The sequence below is a fragment of the Mustela nigripes genome, chromosome 7 (assembly GCF_022355385.1).
Source record: "Mustela nigripes isolate SB6536 chromosome 7, MUSNIG.SB6536, whole genome shotgun sequence".
Taxonomy (NCBI): Eukaryota; Metazoa; Chordata; class Mammalia; order Carnivora; family Mustelidae; genus Mustela; species Mustela nigripes.
Window position 1 is genome coordinate 57554678 of NC_081563.1, and position 8676 is coordinate 57563353.

Sequence of the window (8676 nt, forward strand, 5' to 3'; positions counted from 1 at the left end):
ATGTTTAGTTTTAGTGAAGATTATTAGAGGTTTTTTAGTGAAAGATAATGTGGATACCCTCCATTACTGAAAGAAACAATGCACAGTCTATTAACCCAGTTAGTTTTAAAAAGAACACGGATTTTAGGGGTGCCTGGATGGCTCAGTGGGTTGGGTCTCTGCCTTCGGCTCAGGTCATGATCTCAGGGTCTTGGGATCGAGCCCCGCATTGGGCTCTCTGCTCATCAGGGAGCCTGCTTCCCTCTCTCTCTTCCTGCCTCTCTGCCTACTTGTGAACTCTCTCTATCAAGTAAATTTAAAAAAAACAACAACACAGATTTTAAAATACACACATGATGGTATATATTTTCTATGCCCTTACTTAGGCATGTAAATATATGTTAAAAGGATAAACTGATGTCCTCTTGGGAGAGTACAAAATTTGAAAGGGATCAAAAAGGACTTACCTTAACTAAAATATTCCAGTTTTTCTTTAAAACAGGGAGGATGTTTTCATATACTTCCCATGTAATTAAAAATTAATGTTTATAAGATAGATGTAATTTAAAATAAATTTTATTAAGGTAAAATATACATGCAAAAAAGTGCACATGGAGTGACTGGGTGGCTCAGTGGGTTAAGCCTCTGCCTTCAGTTCAAGTCATGACCTCAGGGTCCTGGGATCAAGCCCAGCATCAGGCTCTCTGCTCAGCAGGGAGCCTGCTTCCCCTCACTCTCTGCCTGCCTGTCTGCCTACTTGTGATCTCTCTCTGTCAAATAAATAAATAAAATATTTTTTAAAAAAGTACACAAATGGCACTTTTATACTCAAGACATTTTTACTAAGTGAACACAGCTACATAATCACACTGAGGTCAAGAAGTACAATATTACAAGTACCCCAGAAGATGCTCACTCTTCTCTAATCACTGTCCCACCTCTCCATCCGAAAGGCAAACAAAGACTAATGTTGCCCATTTTTTATTTTATATAAATGGAATCATTACTATATATATATATATATATATATATATATATATATATATATCTCATTTGCTCAACATAGTGTTGTAAGATTCATTCATTCTTGTATCCTGAGGCTGTCATTGCACTCAGAATTTGACGATAAACAGATGACTTTTTAATAAGGGTTTAGTGCCCCTAAACAGTTTTTTAAAAACAACTAAGTAGGCTTGAGTTTCACTTTTCAAATGAGTTTGGGGAAAATCATGCCTGACAACACCACCAACCATCAATGTGTAAGCTCCTGACCTCCAAGGGATCTGTCATCACCAAAAGAAAAGGAAATGATCAGAACAGCAGAAGTTTTAATTTGAGTCATTTGAGTTATCTAGATGAAATACATAAAATTTGATTAAATTCAGAATTTATGTATGTTTAACCTAAATAAGATATTCAGTTACTTTGACATTGTGATTAAAATCTGATGGAATAACTTGCTACCGAAAAGAAACATGAAGCGTGCGGGGGCAGTGATCAATTTAAATCTCTAATGAAGGATTAAAAAGGGATATGTTCCATGGCCAAATCCCCCAACAGCAGTGTGAAGAACAGCATGGAGCTTTTGTCACAAGCTGTTTCAGGCCTTGAAGCTTAACAAACAAGCCTAAAGTAAAAATATGTGAGTTTATAGGCATGAAAAGAGAACCTAGTTAAGACTAAGTCTTGGGCGCTGCCTCTTGCATTGGCCTGGAGGCTCAAGACCTGTTTCTTCTGCTTCTCAGGTTTACTTCTTATCTGTGTTATGGTCTTCATGAGTCTAGCTGAGATCTTCACCAACAACTCCCAGAGGAAGCCGTCAACCCTCTTCAAACTCCGATTCATCAGCCAACCTGACTTTCAAATAAGGTGTAGACAGCAAGAGGACTGAGCAGGCAGTTAACTCTTTTTCCTCAACAGCTAATGCAGCATAGCAACAGAGTTTGGTGGTTTCCAACCTTTCCAGCAAGAAATCCCACTGAATACACTTTGCTGCTCACCTTTGGCTGCTGCTCTGAACAGTTGTCAGGCACAGTACTTATTCTCTGTGTCCAGCATGCGCAGGTCGGCTGCGTGTCCCAGTAACTGTTGTGGCACACCCTGAAATCATCAGTATTATTGTTTTGAAATAACTATGTCACTGTTCTCTTGCAGGATATAAAAAATAGTCTTCAGATACGTGAGACTACCTTCCAATTTGTTACCACCCCCTCTTAGTGTAAAAATGAGTAGCCTGGGGTGCACAGGTGACCCATGAATTAGAAGGCCCACATTCTAGTCTCCACTTTAAAAACACCTAGCTTCGTGATCCTGGTTAGACTTTCTAAACTTCTCTTACTTTATACATTTCTGTTTGTTTCTTACCCCAAATAAATGCATTGCTCTTTCAATTTACAAAAAGTAGTACCATTTTACAACACACAGTTATAACATTGAAATTTATGTTTCCTTATATTTTTCCATTGGTGATAATCTTTTTTTTTTTAAAGATTATTTTTATTTGACAGAGAGAGACAGCAAGAGAGGGAACACAAGCAGGAGAGGGAGAAGCAGGCTCCCTGCTCAGTAGGGAGCGCGATGGGAACATGTCCTGGGATCATGACCTGAGCGGAAAGCAGACACTTAACCAACTGAGCCATGCAGGCGTCCCTCAGTGGTGATATTCTAAGTAGGGTGAGCACTATATGTTCCTCGTATGCTTGTTCCTCATACACTTGTTCCTTCCTCATTCTCCTTCCCTTGCTGCCTTTTTCTCCTCAATTAGCAGAATAAGATTCTCCATATTCCCCCGTATGACCTGTATTAACATTTCTAGACGTGTGATCACTTCCTCATATTTGTTCAGGTAAATGTAATAATTGGCACATTACATTTCAATTGAATTCCCTATAAATTATAAATGCAATGTGCTGGTGCCTGAAAAAATGTCATCAATGACAGACTGGGTCAGCCGCAGTGGCAAAGAAGCCTAACTAGGCTGAAGTAGACTAACTCATATTGTAGATCTATCATATAATTTTGGTAACATGGCACCTTCACTTACCACCTAGTACAGAAAACTTGAGTTTCTTTTTGAATATCTAGATTCGATTTTTATCTTGGAATGTGAAGTTGCTCAAGAAACTGACCTGTTCAAACCTGTTTGGGCGTTCTTAAGGATGAACAATTACTCTATACTCTGGTTAAGATTTTAGACTTTCCGTTGTTGATTTAGTCTGACAATCAAAAAAATGGAGAAAAAGGCTCTGTTAAACATTATAGATGGTTTTGTAAAATTTTGAGGACCTCAAGAAAAAGAGTTTACTAGGGATTTGCTAGTATCAACTTTGTACAACTTACAGGTACAATCTATTACTCATTTAGGAAGCATGGCATGAGATCACTAAGCATGTTATAGCATAGCACTATTTCTGAAAATGAACACTAGTCCATTTATGGAAGGTTAAGAGGAATCTAAATAAATTAAGCTCTAAAGAAAATAATAATGTCTCCATCTTTGTAGGAACAATGGCTGGCTATTTACTGGGCAACTTGTTTCTGTCACACACTATCTAAGCCCTCTTAATATATTATCTAACTTAACTGAATTCTACAACAGTCTGATGAGGTAAGTACTAGTACCACTATTTTACAGGTAAGAGAAGTGAGACTGAGAGAGGTTGATAGCTACTAAAGCCTCACACCTGGTAAGGACACCAGAATTCAAAGCCAAGTTTGTCTGATTTGAAGTCCGAGTTCTTTCCATGGTAAAATACTGCTGCTGTTTTTCATTCTGTGCTTTTGTTTTAGCTAATAGTTAATCATATAAATACTACATGAACTCATTCTTCTTTTAACATATGGTGCAATATAGATGCCCTTGAAGTCCCTCATTATACTCATCATTAATCTTAGTTTCCTCTAAGCTTCCTCAGAAGTAACACTGCTTTAAGTTTTGGAAGATCCTAAGAGATCATTCTTAGAATATCCATTAGATACACAGGAAAAGATTTTCAACATCATTAGTCATATTGGGCACACAAAATAAAATCACAATTAAGTACTGCTACACACTTATTAGACTATTCAGTGACTAAAAAAAAAATAGTGATAACATCAAATGCTGGTAAAAATACAGAAACTGGATCTTTCAGACATTGCAGATCAGAACATAAAGTGAAATACTCAGTCTAGAAAATGTGTCTGTCAATGAAACTAAGCATCACTTACCCACAACCCAGCAATTGTCTTTTGTTGTTGTTTTTATTGTTTAAAGATTTTATTTATTTATTTGACAGAGAGAGAGGGAGCGATCACAAGTAGACAGAGAGGCAGGCAGAGAGAGAGGGCAAAACAAGCTCTCAAATCATTCTGAACACTTGCAAACTCAACTGGAGATCAAAAAAAGAATTGCTGCAACTCCATAAATAGAAAAACGACCACTTTCTGCAAGGTAGGATGTGTGGAGAAGTGAATCCAAGGGAATATATGGGAAGATAAATCACTGGGGGAGGACTTTCCATAAGCCGACTACTGGAAAGTGATGTAGCAGTGGAGTGCAAAATTGGAACTTCTATTTTTTTTTAAAAGATTCTATTTATTCATGAGAGACAGAGAGAGAGGGAGGCAGAAGCAGTGGGAGAAGCAGACTCCTTGCAGAGCAGGGAACCTGACACAGGACTTAATCCCAGGACTCTGGGATCAGGACCTGAGGCAAAGGTGGATGCTTAACTGACTAAACCAGCCAGGCACCCCCATACTGGAACTTTTAGAAGTCTGTTCCAGATAAAGGATTTCCCTGCCTCAGGTGGCTAAGTGGGGCAGAATCCTAGGTGGGACAGTGTGGTCTCAGGATCCGCTGGATCACAGAAAGAACGGGGTTGCCTGAGTGCGGCAGAGTTCCCAGGCATCAGAGCAGGGAAGCCTGTTGCAATCGGCAAGCCCAGAAGAGGGCTCCCAGATTGGTGTTGCCATAAACCATGAACCTTGGCAGATTTGGGCAAGTGCTCTCTGAGCAGGGATCCAGCAAGCAGCAGAACTGCCTCCACACCACTTTCCCTCCCCCCAGGAGGAAGAGTTTGCAGGATTTGGAGACTCCAAATGGGGTCGTATGCCTGAGATAGAAATACTCAGTCACAGCCTGGGTGAGCACACAGTGTTCCTGGAGACCAGGATGATAGGAGTGATGGACAGCTTATTCTCTGAGGGCGCAGCACTGAGAAGTGGTGGTGGGGTGGGGTGCGAGTTTCCAGCTCTGGGGCTAGAGATTGGGAGGCTGCCATTTTTATTCTCATCCTCTAAAGCAGCTCAGAAAGCCTTCAGGGAACAAAAAGCCAAATAGAGAAATCCAAAGACTTACTAATTCTGGCCCCCTGGTGAGAATAGTGCAGTTCCACCTGGGGCAAAGACACCTGAGAATCCTCCCCCAGAAGATCTGCAAGAACATCCAGTTAAGATCAAGCTTACCGATTACACAGAACTATAAAACTCTAGTGCTAGGGGAAAATAATGCATAGAATTCACGTTTTTTTCCCCCATGAGTTTTTAGTTTTTCAATTTTAACTTTTTTCTTTCTTTTTTCAGCCAATTTCTTTTTTAATCAACTCTTTTTAGAAATCTATTTTAATTGTCATTTTTACATTTACATTCTATCCTTTCATCATATTTAATTATATATATATATATATATATATATATATATATATATATATATATATTTTTTTTTTTTTTAAAAGATGCAGTATCTTCTAACAAACAGACCAAAATACTCCCCAAATCTAGTATGTTGCTGTGTTCTCTTCACATATCTGGTTATATTCTCTCTCTTTTCCCCTCCTCCTCCTCCTTCAACTCCTTCTTATTACACTCCTTTTTAATTTTCATCCTCACAGTTACATTCTATCCTTTCAAAGCATTTAATTTTATTTTTGTGTATATCTATAAGTTTTTCTTTCTTTACATTTTGGGATCTAGTTTTCCAACAAATAGACCAAAATACACACAAGATCTCTGTTCTGTTCACCTATCTGATCATGTTCTTTTTTTAAAATTTTATTTTATTTTTCAGTTTTGGGACTCTTCTGATTTATTTAATATATATTTCTTGGGAGTTGTTATTGCCACTTTAACATTTTGTTCTCTTGTTCATCTGTTCATCTCTGAATGACAAGACAGAAAAGCTTACCTCAAAAAAGAAAACAAGAGGCAGTACTGATTGCCAGGGACCTAATTAGTATGGATATAACTAAGATGTCAGAACTAGAATTTCAGAATAATGATCATGAGGATACTATGGGGGCTTGAGAAAAACGTAAAAGACACTAGAGAATCCTTTTCTGGAGAAATAGAAGAACTAAAATCTAATCAAGTCAAATAAAAAAGACCATGAATGAGATGCAATAAAAAAAAATGGAAGTTCTTAAAAAAAAAAAAAAGGAAGCTCTAACTGCTAGGGTAGATGAAGGTGAAGAGCGAATTAGTGATATAGAAGACAAATGATGGAGAATAAAGAAGCAAAGAAAAAGAGAGATAAACGACTACTGGATCATGAGGGTATAATTTGAGAGATAAGTGATAGCATAAAGTGAAACAATATTTGAATTAATGGTCTCCCAGAAGAAAAGGAAAGAGAGAAGGGGGAAGAAGGTATATTGGAGCAAATTACAGCAGAGAACTTCCCTAATCTGGGAAGGAAACACACATTCAAGTCCAGGAGGCACAGAGAACCCTCCTCAAAATCAATAAAATTGGTCAACATGTTGACATATAATAGAGACAAAGAGAAAATCCTGAAAATAGCTCAGGACAAGAGGTCTGTAACCTACAAGGGTAGAAACATTAGACCAGCAGAAGACCTATTTAAAGAGACGTGGCAGGCCAAAAAAGACTGGCATGATATATTCAAAGTGCTAAATGAGAAAAATATCCAGCCAAGAATACTTTATCTAGCAAGGACATCATTCAAAATAGGAGGAGAGATAAAGAACTTTCAGGACAAATAGAAACTAAAAGAATGTGTGATCACTAAACCAGCCCTATAAAAATATAAAAGGAGATCCTTTGAGCGAAGAGAAAACCCAAAAGTAACATAGACCAGAAAGGAATAAAGACAATACACAGAAATAATGACTTTACAGGTAATACAATGGCACTAAATTCATATCTATCAATAGTTACTCTGAATGGAAATGGGCTAAATGCAGCAATCAAAAGACACAGGGTATCAGATTGGGTAAAAAAGCAAGACCCATTGATATGCTCTTGTAAGAGACTCATTTAGACCCAAAGACACCTCCAGATTGAAAGTGAGGGTGTGAAGATACCCTTCAACAGATAAATGGATAAAAAAAAGATACATATATACAATGGAATATTACACAGTCATCAGAAAGGATGAATACCCAACTTTTGTATCAACATGGACAGGACTGGAGGAGATTATGCTGAGTGAAGTAAATCAAGCAGAGAAAGTCAATTATCATATAATTTCACTGTAGAGCATAAGGAATAACATGGAGGACATTAGGAGAAGGAAAGGAAAACTGAATTGGGGTAAATCAGAGGAGGAGATAAACCATGAGAGACTGTGGACTCCAAGGAAAAAACTGAGGGTTTTGGAGGGGAGATGGGTGGGGGGATGGGTGAGCCTGGTGGTGGGTACATATTGCATGGAGCACTGGGTGTAGTGCATAAACAATAAATCTTGGAACACTGAAAAAATAAAATTAAATAAAAAAAAAAGAAAGTGAGGTTGTGGAAAACCATTTATCATGCTAGTGGACATCAACAGAAAGCTGGCATAGCAATGTTTATACTAGAAAAATTAGATTTTAAACTAGAGATTGTAATAAAAGATGAAGGAGGGCACTATATCATAATTAAAGAGTCTAGCCAATAAGAAGATCTAACAATTCTAAATATTTATGCCCTATGGAAGCAGCCAGTTATATAAACCAATTAATAACAAAATTAAAGAAACACATTGATAATAATACAATAACAGTAGAGAACTTTAACACCCCACTCTCTATAGTGGATAGATCATCCAAGCAGAAGATTAGCAAAGAAACAAAGGCTCTGAATGACACAGTGGATTAGATGGACTTCAGAGATATATTCAGAGAATTCCATCCTAAAGCAACAGAATACACATTCTTCTCAAGTGCCCATGAACATTCTCCAGGATAGATCACATATTGGATCACAAACAGATCACATACTGCATCCCAAACCAAAGGACTGGGGTCATTCCCTGCATATTTTCAGACCACAAGGCTTTGAAACTTGAAACTTTGAAACTCAATTACAAGAGGAAATTTGGAAAGAACTTAAATACATGGAGGCTAAAGAATATCCTACTAAAGAATAAATGGGTCAACCCAGAAATTAAAGAAGAATAGAAAAAAAAATTCATGGAAACTAGTGAAAATGAAAAGTGGCTTGGTCAGTTAAGTGTCTGCCTTCGACTCAGGCCGTGATCTCAGGGTCCTTGGATGGAGTGCTACATTGAACTCCCTGCTCAGCAGAGAGTCTGCTTCTCCTTCTCTCTCTGACCCTCCTTCCCACTTGCGTGCATGTACTATCTCTCTCTGTCTCAAAAAACAAAACAAAACAAAAACAAGACAAAACAAAACAAACAACAAAAAACTGTTGAAAACCCTCCCAAATGCAGTCTTGAAAGAGAAGTACATAACAATATAAGCCTTTCTCAAGAAACAA